The sequence below is a fragment of the Symphalangus syndactylus genome, chromosome 7 (genome assembly GCF_028878055.3).
Source record: "Symphalangus syndactylus isolate Jambi chromosome 7, NHGRI_mSymSyn1-v2.1_pri, whole genome shotgun sequence".
Taxonomy (NCBI): domain Eukaryota; kingdom Metazoa; phylum Chordata; class Mammalia; order Primates; family Hylobatidae; genus Symphalangus; species Symphalangus syndactylus.
This window is the reverse complement of record NC_072429.2, coordinates 68,688,863-68,703,893: the sequence shown is the minus strand read 5'-3', so window position 1 is coordinate 68,703,893 and position 15,031 is coordinate 68,688,863. Positions and strand designations below refer to the sequence as shown.

Sequence of the window (15,031 nt, the reverse complement as noted above, 5' to 3'; positions counted from 1 at the left end):
CTGACTATTATAGCAACTTTAATTGTATAATCCCAAATAGAAAATGACCTAGATATCCTTCGATGGATGATGATTAAACAAACTGTGGTACATCCATACCATGAACTGCTACCCAGCAATAAAAGGGAATGAAGTATTGATACACCAAACAACTTGGGTGAATCTCCAAGGAATTAGTCTGAGTGAAAAAAGTCAATCCCAACAGGTTATATAATGTATGCTTTTATTTCTGCACAATCTCAAAATGACAAACTCACAGGATGGAAAACAGAGTAGTGATTGCTACAGGCCAGGCATGAGGGCAGATGGTGAGGGAAGTGGGGTGTGCAGACAAAACGGCAACAGGCGGGCTCCTTGGGCAATGGCACAATTCCATAGCTTGGCTGTGTCAGTGTCAGAACATGGTTGTGATATTGTACTAGAATTTTTCAAGATGTTACTATTGGAAGAAACCGGGTAAAATGTACACTGGATCTTTCTGTATTATTTTTATACCTGTGTGTCAATTTAAAATTATGTCTTTTTTTTTTTTTAAAGCTAAATCCAAATTTAACCTCAATTTAATGAAATTAAGGACTCAAAAAGGTTCTAATACTATGGAACATCTGGCTAATATTGACATCTTCTGTTTAATTGGAATGCTTGTTAGTTTTTAAGATGGTAGTATGTTAACAACAAATTAAGACACAATTGCAATTTAGAAAACTACATTTTAAAAATAATTTTTATCTACAGTGAGGGTGGCTGGTATAATAAAAATGGAAATTATTCTGTTTTATGATTTGAATTTCATTTTCACTTGAGAAATATTTAAAGTAAAATAAAAAAAAATAATTAATTTGATTTGGAAAGTATGTATCTTTTCAGTAAGAGCTGTGCCAATTAAAACATGAGTAAAGTTTCATTTGAAAGATTTTTTTTCCATTTTTGCCCCACGACATTTAATTGAAAGCAAAATAAACAATGTGTGGCAACCACATGCCATTAAATGTGCGATTTCATTAAGCAATATATGAGGGAAGAATTTGGCTAGTTGACAATAAACTGAGGTAACATTCAGGATGCTTTTGTTTTTAAACAGAAACAGAACGCTTAACATGATCACTGAAATGGTAGAGTTTGATTGGCATTTGAGGTCAAGCCTAGCTGTTTGTTCTTTCCACTTCATTGCCATTGCTTGGTTAATGGAGATGGAGTAGATGGTGGACTTCTTCCTCAAACAAGTGGCTTTGTTGGGTGGCACAAGGAGTTGGTCAAGAATATCAGCTGCCACGCAGTCTTCAGTCCTGCTGATGAGCAGACAGGCGTACCACTTTTACTCAAATACCTAGCATTTCAATGCTCATTTAAATAATTCAGACTATACACATGTCTTAGCAGATTTTCCTCTTCCAGCCAACAATTATTTTGAAGGCCATTGCAGTACTGATTTAGAAGAACAGGCTGGATGTATCAGCTAAATGGATTTTTATTCTAAACTGAGCAGTTAGCATATTAATCACACTTCAAACAGCAGAGTTGTGATGCTGCTACCCCTGTGACTGTCATGCTCAATGTGAGGAACTCAACTGCACAAGGAGAACAATTCATAAGGAACCGTGTGTAAATTCAACTTGGCAAGTCTTGCTGCATTAACTAGGGCAGCACCAAAGAAAGTTTCATAACTTACCAGGCAAGATTTAAGAATTTTTAAAAAAGAACAGTTAAGACACATTGCACAAATCTTGACAGCATAATGTAAATATTATCTTTTAATAATTTAGGATTTATTCTCTTTATCTCTACTCCCAAATGTACAACGCTTGGACCAAAATCAGTTAAACCTTCAAAAATGACAAATAAGCTAAAAATAATATGTAGTGAGGTGATCTATAATTACATGCATCAAAGGAATTTTTCTTGAGTTTTTAGTATGCATTGACATTGAAAGAAAGGAGAAGGACCACCTTAAAAAGTAACTTTCAAGTTTAGACTCAGCTTGCCTATCACCTTTTCTATTAAGATTGGTTCTTAATTTTTTTTTAGAAGAAAAGCGTTTAACTTTTAACGATAAAGAATATTTTGAAATACTTAAGGCCTCTGTGAGTTTTAATCATGGTGCCTCTCAGATCCACTATTTCTGTCACTTGACTTACTTCCCTTGGTATAATAATGTGAAATCGTGGGTTTGGAAGGCACTATAATGGAAACTAATAGAGAGGCTTTAAGTAGCTGCACATTCTCTCACCCCTCACTCAATTCATTCACTGACCGTCTCAGAACAACCTCCTTTCCTGCAAGTTCCATTCACGGTAAGTGCCCTATACAGGTGTGCCATTCTTTTTCTTTTATCCTGTATTTTTACTGCACTTTTTCTAGGTTTAGATATGTTCAGATACACAAATACTTACGTTTGTGTTACAGTTGCCTGCAATGTAGCCTAGGAGCAAAAGGCTATACATAGCCTCAGAATGTGGTAGGCTGTGCCATCTGGGTTTGTGCATACACTCTATGATGTTCACACAGTGATGAAATTGCCTAACGACATGGTTCTCAGAACACATCCCTGCCATTAAGCCACGTGTGACTGTGTTTTAATGACTGCCATAGAGAGACCTAAGGACAAAGACCAAGGTGCTTTGTCCATAATCACTTGCTGTATTTGGGAAGTAGTCATGCGTTTGAAACCATAAATCAATAATTAGGAGCAAACAGAAGTCCCAAGACCAACTTTGATATTTGCGATTGGGCACACACCGACTTTACACATAAAGCATTCAGCGTGTGGCCTTGGCCTGGCATTGGGGGTCTGCGAGTGTTCCTGCCAGAGCCAGCCTCCAGGAGGCACATCCCACATACAGAGGACAAGGCGGCCCATCACAGAGGCCCTTCACACAACTGGATCTGAAGAGGTTGGAAACATTGTTTGCAAAACTGAGGTATATTGCAATGAATGCTACTTTTCCTTTCTACCTACCTATGCTTCCAAAGGGAGATCGCTAGGGAGATTGGAGAATGGATCCTGAAACCTCACAGGGCACCCAGGGCCCGTCCAGCAGCAGGTGCCTGTGAATGGGCTGGGAAGGACCCTCGGGAGGGTCAGAGCCTAGGGGCCTGGGGAGGGGTTGCCTCTCTGAAACACTGTAGAAGCCAAATGATATGGCTACCAGCAGTATTTGGTTCTCATGCTGCCACACTTTGATCCCTGTTTTAAGAAATAATGAAACAGAGAATAGTCCCATTTTCTTACCTTTAGGAGGCAGCCCTATGCAAGCACTTAACACGATCTCATTGCATCTTAACAGACTCCTTTGAATTAAACACTATAATCTCCCTTTTACAGATGAGGAGATTAAGGCTTAGAGATAAGTAACTGACCTAAGATTATACATAAGTAAGTGGCAAAGAAGAGCCTGTTCAGCTTTGCCTCACAATTCTGGGTTGTTAGCATTCTGTTTTGCTGCCTCCAGTACAAAAATCCATGCAATGCAGGTGGCCTGGAGGGCAGCCATGGGGGAGCGGAGCCAAGCACAGATAACACTGTCCTGCAGGTGTGGACTTTCCTCTGAAGAAGGCAGTCTCAGCAGGAGAGGCTGGGTCTTTAGGACCAGGGCTGCACAGCACAAAACACCCACCTCCAGCAGGGCTGCCTGGAAGTCATTCAAACATTTATTCATTAGGATCTTACTCACAGCCGAAGCTGGCTAAGATGTCTCTGCCTCAGTGCTGCCTGTCCCCGGCCCCACTACCACCTGGCCTTGATCTCCATACCGAAATGGCCTGGACTGCTCTTGGGGCATTTGCCAGTGTTGACCTTGCATTGTGCTTATTCTGTGCTTTTGTAATATGTAGCAGTTACAGTCTAACAGAACCAGTATCTTAGCTCTACCATTTGCTCAGGGTGTGAGTTTGGACGTTACCTTAAATATGTTAAATCTGAACGTTCCTATATCAGGTGGGCATAATAATATCTCCCACCCTCTTTGATTGTTACAAGGATTTAATGGGATGGTGCATATAAGTACTGGATGCAGAATTGGCACCTAGTAAGCTCTGAAAAAGAGGTTTGTGTAATCTTTGCTAATCATAATAAGTATTATTGATTTTACTTCACAGCACATTCTAAAAAAAAAAGTCAGTCTAATGTAGAACCTAGCAGCCCCTGTTTCATTTAGTAATGAAATCTGTAATCCCAGCACTTTGGGAGGCTTAGGTGGGTGGATCACCTGAGGTCAGGAGTTTGAGACCAGCCTGGCCTACGTGGAGAAACCCCCTCTCTACCAAAAATACAAAAACTAGCCAGGCGTGGTGGCTCATGCCTGTAATCCCAGCTACTCAGAAGGCTGAGGCAGGAAAATCACTTGAGCCCGGGAAGCAGAGGTTGCAGTGAGCCGAGATCCCGCAACTGTACTCCAGCCTGGGTGACAAATGAGACTGTCTCAAAAAAAAAAAAAAAGAAAGAAAGAAAGAAAAGAAACCTAATGCATTATAAGTACCTCACTGAAGAATGGCAGGAGACATAAACACTATTAATATGACTAATTCTTGTTTTTACCCATGTATTCAATTAGTGTTACATTGAGGCTCATATGTTATGTTAGCTACTGTCCTGTTCTCCGTAGATTCAGCAATATGTCTTGGAGCTTACCAATTCTCATTTAGGCAGAGATTTCAAAAAATAAAGATTTATATTTAAAATACATACCTATTCTATTTTTGATCACTAGTTTCAAGTAATGTCCTTGGAAATGGGTTTCAGAATAGCCTGTGGGCAACTAGAGTAGTCAAAGAATACTTTTGTCTACAGAAAATTTTATAATCATTTAATTAGAGTACACTATAGTTCCAGATAAACAGATGAAATTATTTTCTGGTGTGCTTCTATCAGATGAGGGAGTGTTGAAAATGTGGGCTTCCAAAGGGGAATTGTGCTGCTCCCAAATAACATCAGAGTTGTGTGACTGGAGGAGGGGTCATGGGTGTAGGGGAGCAGCCAACATTGATGGTCACCTCCCCCGGAAGCAGCCAAGCCCAGCCCTGGAGTCAAGGTGGACCTCAATGATAAGCTGGTGAACACATGAAGAAGGCTGCATGCTGTTTATAACAATGTTCATAACATTCTTGAAATGACAAAATTATAGAGATGGGAGGACTGCGAGACTGCTTTATCTGAGGCTCTATTGTTTGGTGCAAATACATTGAAGATCATTATGTGTACTGGGGGATTGATCCTTTTACCAGTGTATTAGTTTCCTAGGGCTGCACAACAAATTTTCATAAACTGAGTGGCTAAAAAGAACAGAAACGTTTTCTTCCAAAGTTCTGGAAGTTCAAAGTATGAAATCAGAATGTTGGCAAGGCCAAGCTCCCTCTGAGGGCTCTAAGAGATAATTCTTCCTTGCCTTCCCCGGCTTCTGATGGGTGATGGGTCCCTGCTGGTCCTGGGCTTGTGCATGCATCACTCCAGTCTCTGCCTTCCTTGTCACATTGTGTCTGTGTCCAGATTCTCTTTCTACAAGGACACCAGCCATTGGATTAGATCCTATGTGAATCCGAAAAGATCACATCTTAACTTGATTACCTCTGCAAAGATCCTACTTCCAAATAAGGTCACAGTCACTAGTAGCAGGCATTAGGACCTCAACATATGTTTTTGAGGGGGATAATTCAATCCCCAGTGACCAGTATATCATGCCTGTCTTTGCCTCTGGTAATTTTCTTTTTCTGAAGAATACTTTATAATATGAGTAATACTCTATTAGATGTTAATATAGCCACTTCTGCTTTTTAAAAATGCTGCATGGCACATATATTTCCTTAACTTTAACTTTCCTCATCCTTTAACTTTCAATCTGCCTGTGTCATTGTATTTGAAGTGAATTTTTGGTAGACAGGATATTATTAGATAGTATTTCTTTTTATCATTTCTTGCAAATCTCCATCTTTTGATTGGTTATTTAAGACTATTTACATTGAAGACCATTGTTGTGCCACTACATTATTCAAATGTGTCACTTCATTTATTGTTTTCTGCTGGTTTCCTCTTTCTCATTCCTTGGTTTCTATTTTCTTGCTTTCTTATGGGTTACATGAACACTTTTAAGATTCCACCTTGGTTTATTTATAGAGTTCCTGAATATAACCCATCTTATATTTTAGTAGTAGTTGCTTTAGGTGCCACAATATGCCTACACAATTTATCACTGCTACTGGTATTGAGCTTTTATAACTGAGTGAAGGGTAGAACCCAGTCTTCCATATAGGTCTTACCACCCTCTCTGCTTTAAAATGCAATTGCTAAGTATTTCTTCTGTGTACACACTTCGCCCCACATCAAATGGTGTTATACATTTTGCCTTAGCCATCAAATAAATTTAGGAAACCCATGAGAAGGAAAGTCTGTTATATTTACTGCTATTTTATTCTCTCCATTGTCTTTCTTTCCTCTCCGAGGTTCACAGCATTACGACACCATTTCTTCCCTCTGTGAGAGAACAGCCTTCATGCCAGCTTCAAGGGCTATCTTGCTGGCAGCAGATGCTCTGAGTTTCCCTTTGCTAGAGGATGTCTTTATTCATGAAGGTATTTCCACTGGATATTAAATTCATGGTTTACATTTTTTTATCACTTAAAAAATGTTGTGCTAATTCCTTCTGGCCTCCATGTAAGTCATCTCTCTCTGGCTGCCATCAACATTTTTTTGTCTTTAGTTTTCAGAAATTTGGTTATGATGTGTATTGGCACAGATTTCCACAGATTTATCCTATTTAGGATTTGCTCAGCTTTTGGAAGATGTAAGTTTCTGTCTCTCACCTTTGGTATTTGGAAAGCTTGTACCTATTATTTCTTTGAATACATTTTCAGCTCCACTTTCTTTCTCCTCTCCTTTAGAAACTCCCATAATATGAAAGTTGGACTTTTTCTATTTTTTCCTCTGGTTCCTGAGACTCCAATTTCTTTTCTGTCCATTTTCTCTCCTTTGTTTTGATTAGGCAAATTCTGCTGATCTGCCATTCAGTTCACTGTTTCTATCATCTGTTATCTCCATGCTGTTATTGAGCCCATCCAGTGTGTTTATATTTTGGTTGTTGTATTTTTAACTTTATAATTTCACTTATAACTCCTCTTTCTTTGCTTCTATAAATTCTCTCTTTTTTTCCATTTTTTTTTTTTTTTCTGAGACAAGGTCTTGCTCTGTTGCCCAGGCTGGAGTGCAGTGGTGCAATCACAGCTCACTGCAACCTCAGTCTCCTAGGCTCAGGTGATCCTCCTAACTCAGCCTCCCAATTAGCTGGGACCACAGGCATGTGGGACCACAGACATGTGGTACCACACCCAGCTAATTTTGTAATTTTGTAGGGATGGCATCTTGCCATGTTGCCCAGGTTGGTCTTGAACTCTTGGGCTCAAGTGGTCCTCCTGCTTCAGCCTCCCAAAGTGCTGGGATTACAAGCATGATAACTGCTCCTGGCCTACTTCTGTCATTTCTATTTTTCATTTGTGTCAAAAGGATTTGGAATTTTATGCTGAAGCATTATTATTATAGGCACCTTAAAGTTCCTGTCAGATGATTTCAACATCTGATTCAGTTCAATGCTGGCATCTGTTGATCATGTTTTCTCGCTCAGCTGGTGATGTTTCTTGGTTCTTTGACAGGTGAGTTCTGGTTGTATCATGGATATTTTGTCTATTTCATTAGAATGTCTAGGTCCCACCCAAATCCTCCATTTTATCCAGCAGTCACCCTGTTTAGGCTTAGCATGCAGGTCCTGAGCAATTTTGTGGGCTGCAGCTGCCATGACAGTTTATATTCAGTCTTTGTGGTGTTGTTTTGATCTGCTTGGTTGTCTGGTGCCACTGGTGGTGCACTGATTTCTGCTGGTGGTGGCTGAGGGTGCTGGGAAGCAGGGCCCTCTGGACTGGGGAAGGGAGTATCAGGCCTTCAGGCCCACCCCAGGGGCAGGCAGGTGTGGAGTGTTAATTATGGTCCCTAGCTACCCCCCTCCACGACATGACGTCTCCTTGGTGCTGGGCAGAGGTGGAGGCTCCACTGGCTGCTGGGTCCTGCACACTCCCTGGTGGGCAGTGGAAGATTAGCTCTCTGCTCAGTCCTGCTGGCACTATCGCAGTAGGGGAACTAGGAGCAGAAGAGGAGGTGGGAGTTCAAATCTCCTCTTGACCAGCTGATATGGCTTGGCTCTGTGTGCTCACCCAAATCTCATCTTGTAGTTCCCATAATTCCCACGTGTTATGGGAGGGACCTGGTGGGAGATTATTGAATCATGGGTGTGGGGGGTGTGGGTCTTTGCGGTGCTGTTCTTGTGATAGTGACAGGGTCTTATGAGATCTGACGGTTTTTAAAACGGGAAATTTGTTTGCACAAGCTCTCTCTTTGCCTGCTGCCATTCAGGTAAGATGTGACTTGCTCCTCCTGCCTTCTGCCATGATTGTGAGGCTTCCCCAGCCATGTGGAACTGTAAGTTCAATAAATTTCTTTCTTTTGTAAGTTGCCCAGTCTCGGGTATGTCTTTATCAGCAGTGTGGAAACGGACTAATATACCAGCTGAGAAGATACAGAGTGGGGGATGGGGTAGAAGCAGAAAGGGGAGTGTGGTTTTCCATTGGAGCTTGGCTGGAGTAAGAGAGATATTACCAACGAGATTTTCTGTTGTTAGGCCACCCTTGTCCTGGCTCTGTGGCCAGAAGGACCAGGCTTTTCCTGGAATTATTTTTGTCTGTCTTGTTGGGAGCTCTGGGTTGTGGGCTTCTAGAGCGTCCTGTCCAGGACATATGGAAGCATGAGGAATACCCAGGGGACTCACTGCCATTCGCTCCTCAAGTCCCAAGGCCCCCTAGCTGTCTTCCTTCTTCCTTTCACCTTTCAGAGTCTCCATGTGCTTGTTTTCCCATTATGTTCAATGCTTTCTAGTTGTAATAGACTAGACAGGGATAGCCTAGCTAGGAATAGCCGGAAGTCACCCATGGGCCTAATTTTGTCCGTCCCATTTTACTTTAAATAAGTGTCTGTTCTGAGGCACTATTGTGATGTCATTCAATCAGGTGAGTGATGCATTAGTTCTCAATTTTGGAAGCTTTTGCAATTGTGCCAGATCTATAGTTGATTGGGGGAGTGGAACGGGGAAGCCATTTGTCCACTTGTCTTTATGTGGGTGAAGAACATGCTTTTTCTTTGTGAAGTGCCAGCTGAAGGTGAGATTTTATAAGCCAAGGTAAACATAACCCCAACCACAGAATGAAAAACTCAGGCAAAACAAGATTGTAATAGTTTTATGGATAAGTTGCAGCTGGCAAAATGTTAGTTAGGATGAAGACACACAAGAAACAGGGGGCCGGGCGCGGTGGCTCATGCCTGTAATCCCAGCACTTTGGGAGGCCGAGGAGGGCAGATCACGAGGTCGGGAGATCGAGACCATCCTGGCTAACACGGTGAAACCCTGTCTCTACTAAAAATACAAAAAAAATTAGCTGGGTGTGATGGCTGGTGCCTGCAGTCCCAGCTGCTGGGGAGGCTGAGGCAGGAGAATGGTGTGAACCTGGGAGGCGGAGCATGCAGTGAGCCGAGATTGCACCACTGCACTCCAGCCTGGGTGACAGAACAAGGCTCTGTCTCAAAAAAAAAAAAAAAAAAAAAAAGAAAAGAACAGGGACTTTCGGCTTGGGCATTACCTAATGATTAAACAGTACCAAGTTTTGTTGAGTGAAAGGGAACATTCAAACTCTGCCCTTTGGTATTAAGTCTGTCAAACTGGTTACCAGCATCTCCAAGCCACTTAAGACTTAGCAAGAACAACAGAAACATTTACATATGATCCCTCTCATAATTACACATTGCGGTGCTTTGGCAAAAATGGAAAAAAAAAGTAAAATTACTGAGCACATAGAGCTAGTGCCCTTAATCTAGCTGCTACTCCCTTCCAATGGCTACCAGTTGATAGTCCTCTTTAGGGAGGCAGATCGTCTCACAGGAGTCCCTTTTTGCTTGAGAACCAGCCAGTGGCAGGTCACACATTTCTCCTCAGGAGGAAAACTGAAGGAAAAAGAGGACACAGGTGTGGTGACAGAATGACGCACATCATACTTGTTGGGAATTTTCTTACCCTGCCTCCACTTCCAGCACCTTTTCCTATTAAGGTCTTCAGGGATGTTCTTCAGTGCCTCACGCTGGATTTTACGGAGTGTCAGAACATGAAGGAGGTTTGGAGGCAGCTGCTGCTCTGAAAGACAGAGAAATTGGGCATGCACAACCTCAGCTTGGTAATTTAAACCAAACTCAAGCTCTTTTTGCAGATCCTTAGGTCGAATGCTGCCTCCACTTAAAAAGTTTGATTTTCCATATAATTTTATATGTGTATATGAAAAGAGACCAACCTTATTATATTCACTTTCGATATCACCTAAAAGCCTATTGAACTTTAAAATACCATATAAGCAAGTAACCAAGAACATATTTATAACATTGTCAGCATTGCTCTGATCTATTTAGCATCTACTGTGTTCTTGCAGCTTAACATAAAAGTAGCACGTTCTTGGAAAGTCTGTCCCTGAAAACCTCATGCAGGTCAGCTTCATATACTGTTCTCCATCACAGTCCCTCATTCAGTTTCTTCCTAGCACTTACCTTCATTATCTGAACTTATGTTTTTATTTATTTTTGTCTTTACATTTCTAGCACGTGGCTTCTGCAACTAGGATGTAAGTGCTGTGAGTGTAGGGACATCATTTATCTTTTAACTGCCGTGCCACTGTGCTTCTACCAGTGCCTAACTACAGGAAAACTCAACAATAATTGTTGTTAAATCAATCAATCCATCAATTCACCAACATACACTGCAATATTATATTATCCTCATTGAATAGATTAAAATACCAAAGCTCTCAAAAGTGTGGACATTCTGAGGGCTCTTGTCATCTTGAGAAGCTGTTGTGCAAAAGCCAAAGACAGGGTGGGTTACTTACACATTAGCACTGAATAATAAATACGTGCATATTTGTGTAAAATGTTAACTATTTCCCTGTGCTCCTCGTGGCCACTTATATATTATTATCCCTGATACAGTCTCAAAGCCCAAAGTTTTGAACTTTGCAACCAAATTATCCTATTTCTTATCCAGTCCTGATGTCAGCAGTTTGAAGATCCATAGGAAACAGGGACTTGCAGCAGGAAGTCCTCTAGCCGTGCACTGGTCTTCCCTGAAGATTCTACCCCCTGGCTGACATCAGTGATCATTGCCTTTTACCTGAGATACGGCTTCCTTGGCTTTCTGGAAAATGTTTGTTGTAGACTGTATTTTCCAGTGGTGCTCACAGTAATATTTCACATCTTATAGGCTCCTTCACAATGTGACCTTGGCATTCTTTCCATGGAGAATGAGATCTATGTTCCTCCTGTGAATCTGGGCAAGGTTTAGGTTGTTCCGACTGTAGCATATGGTTGAAGTGGCACCAAGTGACTTTTAAGGATAGATCATAGAAGACCGTGCAGTTGAATCCTAGGCATTGAAATAATGAAAGAAATATGAAAACATGGGCATTGCCCCAGGGTACTTCCTTGTAGTTTGCTTCTGCATACTTATTCCCCTGACATAAAGCTGTTATTACTACTGTGGGAATGACCACTCTGTTCTCTTTGTTAATAAAATAAAATAAAATTAAATTAAATTAAATTAAATTAAATGTAGATGGAACATTTGACAGGTAGCCAGAATCAAGTGCTTTCTTGCTATACCACATGTTTATAGAGTCTGCAGAAGGATACTCCAGATGAGGGACAGTGCAAAACCATTTCTAGGAGTATGTGGAAGATAAGCCATTATAGAGAAAGTCTCTTTCTCTTAGTTCTCTCTATTTTTCTCTCATTTTCCATCTCCTGTTCTCTCTTTTTTCCCCTCTTTTCCAATATTGATGGTCCATTCTGTGCTTCCACTTTGATCTTAATTGCAATAAAAATGCATTTTTCTTATTTTCTCTGCTTTCTTCTGCTTACTCTTTAATCTTAAATACAGGTGTACCTCAGAGATATTGTGGGTTAAGTTCCAGACCATGACAATAAAGTGGATATTGGAATATTGCAATAAAATGCATCACACAATTTTCTGGTTTCCAGGAGCAAATGAAAAAGTTATGCTTCCACTCTACTATAGACTATTAAGTGTGCAGCTGCACCATGTCTAAAAACTGTATACACCTAATTAAAAACATTTTATTGCTAAAATATGATAATAGTCATCTAAGCCTTCAGTAAGTTGTCATCTTTTTGCTGGTGGAGCGTCTTGCCTCTCAATGTTGATGGCTGCTGATTGGTCACAGTAGGGGTTGCTGAAGGCTGGGATGGCTATGACAATTTCTCTTAAAAAGACAGCAATAAAGTTTGATGCAACTGGAGTCAATGCTCTCAAACCCTGCTTCTGCTTTATCAACTAAGTTTATGAAATATTCTACATCCTCTGTTGTCTTTTCAGCAGTGTTCACTGCATCTTCACCCAGAATAGCTTCCCTCTCAAGAAACTACTTTATTTGCTCATCCATTCAAGTTTCATCACAAGATTGCAGCAATATGTGTGTGTGTGTGTCTGTGTGTGTGTGTCTGTGTATGTATAGGCTGTGAGCTGTGTTTATTATAAATCCTCTTCCAATGCACTGTGCTAGGTAGTCTCGGTGGGCTGGTCGTGAACACCACGAGGTCAGTGTGAATGTCAGAACAGTCTGGAGCTTAGCAGTGCTGTATGCGTTACTATATAAGTGGTACTGCTGAACTTCAAACTAAGTTCCAACTACAATGAATGACCACTTTCTTCATCCTGCTTAGGCATTTTCATTGACTAATACTTTGCACAACTATTGATTTAGTGAGGCCAGTTTTTGATGACCGTGAGCAAAGCACGGATTAGAGTAGAATCTGCATGTCTGCTTCCTGGCCTTGTCCATATAGCAGAATGTCACTCTCCTGCTAACCCCTGCATCCGTCTTATCTTCTGGTTCTTGGATCGCAGTTTTGGCTCTGTTGCCATTATCATCTCAAGTGTCTCCCTTGGGATCATCTGCCATTGGGATCCTCTGCTCTGGCTGAACAGTCTGTCCTCGTGCCCTCTCCTCAGAGATGCCCTTTAGTGCTACTACACCCTGGATGGGGTTCCCTGCCCTGCATCCTCTCCTGACTCACTGGTTCCCCCTTTGTTCTTCTGTTTTTTTGTTTTTTTCCAGCTTCTCTATCTTATCCTAATGTAGCTTTGCTCACCAGTTTAAAACTAATTCAGAAAGTAATGTTCCCTGGGATACTGAGACAAACACACAAAAGGACTTTATGAAATACCCATTAAAAAGTAGCAACTATTTCTCCAATTCAAGCATAGTTCATTGAGCTATGAATGAACTATGATCATAAGTCACGTCATGATCTGTGACTTATATAACTTATGTTGTTACTAGTACAAAGCTATCAATTTGAAATTTCCTAGAAAATATTATTTCATTTGACTTATCATTACCCAGCAACATGTAAACTTCAAATTATAGGCCTATTGACTCTACAAAATTGCCATGTCAGATCCATGGCCAATGGCTGAAAACAGCTCTCAGAATTCTTGCAGTAATTCTAATTTTAACTTCTTAGCATTTGTGAAGCATATTTGCTTTAATCATTTGATGTGAAAACTGGGAGAAGAGCTACCACAGCAAGAATCTGACACTGCATCTGTCCTTCACAGAGCTTTTTCCACCAGAGATGCGGCATAAACATATCTGGGTGAGCAAAATATATCAAGGCTTTTCTTGTAAGTACGTGTCTCTCACAGGTGGAAATACAAACAATAAATCAAGCTTTGAAAAGAGTTGTAATTACTAGTAGAGAAGCATGTCAAGTGCATTCCTTACTTAACAGTATTTACTTCCACTTGTTTGCTGCCAAATAGAAACTCCAGTTGTTAAAGGAATGATGCTAAGGACATTCATAGATTCTCATAGCATGACAGTATATTGTGAGTAGTCACATGTCTTATTGGCTAGTGGTTTCCTAGGAAATATGCTTTGTCTTCATTTTATAAGGTAAAAAGAACACAATGATGTTCCAGGAGAGTGCATTCTGGAGCCTGCAGGGCTGGTGGATCTTTGGTGCTTTGGAGTTGCACAGGGCCTCAACAAGGAGAAACAAATGTCCATTCTGTCATCACAGGTGGTATCACGATCTGTCTGTGCAGACAGAATTGTGAGTTTCTGGTTCTGGGGATTCTAGTAGAGAATCATGACATTATGCAGTGAGCGGTGCAGTCTTCTGGCATCTCCGGCAGCGTAGAGTGCTTCCACACGTTCTCATCTTCCAACCCTAGACTGCTTATTTCTGTGAAAGGCTTCTGCGTTCAAACGGCCTTATTTACCCTCCTGCTTGCAGGTTGTCATTCTATTTTCCCTTCCCCAATGCCGTGAACTTGAACCACTGGACTTTTTGTGATGGTTCACAAACATTTGGAACCCATGTAATGTTGATTGGTTTGGAGAAGTTTCCATTGCTCTTCCCGAAGGAGAGGGCAATGGATTCTGCATCATCCAGGATGTACATCCCTAGGGTAATAAAATGCTACCCTGCAGCATTCAGTGCCATTAAAAGTAGTCACTAAATATTTGGTGTCGTGTGCAAGTCACTTTACATACATCTCTAATTCTTATGGTAATTTGGTAAAATAGTCATTTTAATGCTTGTCACATAAATTGGAAACAACTTTCAGTGAGATTTAGTTATTTGTTTCCAGCTAATGTGCATCAAAGCCAGAATTCAAACTCATGCATTTCTGACAGCCAAATTAGCTTCTCCAGTCTCTCCTCCCATCCCATCTTCTCTTTTTCTCCTTTTCTTCAAATCAATGGGCAGATATTTACTGATTGTTAATGTGACCCAAACACCATGCCAGGCTCTGAGATTAAAAACAGTGCATAAGGTTCCACTTTGTCCCTCAAGAAACTACCACTCTAGCAGGGGAGACAGACATGAAAAATTACATTTTTAATAAAACACATGAGTTTAAGAAGAGAGAAGCAAAGA

At 40.9% G+C, this 15,031-nt stretch overlaps 1 long non-coding RNA gene across 1 annotated transcript in view; it reads left to right on the top strand.

Annotated features, from left to right (window-relative positions):
* Nucleotides 1–9,111: 9,111 nt before the first annotated feature.
* Nucleotides 9,112–15,031, top strand: part of LOC129485812 (uncharacterized) — a 37,652-nt gene continuing 31,732 nt past the window's right edge. The window contains exon 1 of the long non-coding RNA XR_008658783.1: nucleotides 9,112–9,189. This is a non-coding gene — a long non-coding RNA (uncharacterized lncRNA). The remainder of the gene's footprint in view (nucleotides 9,190–15,031) is intronic.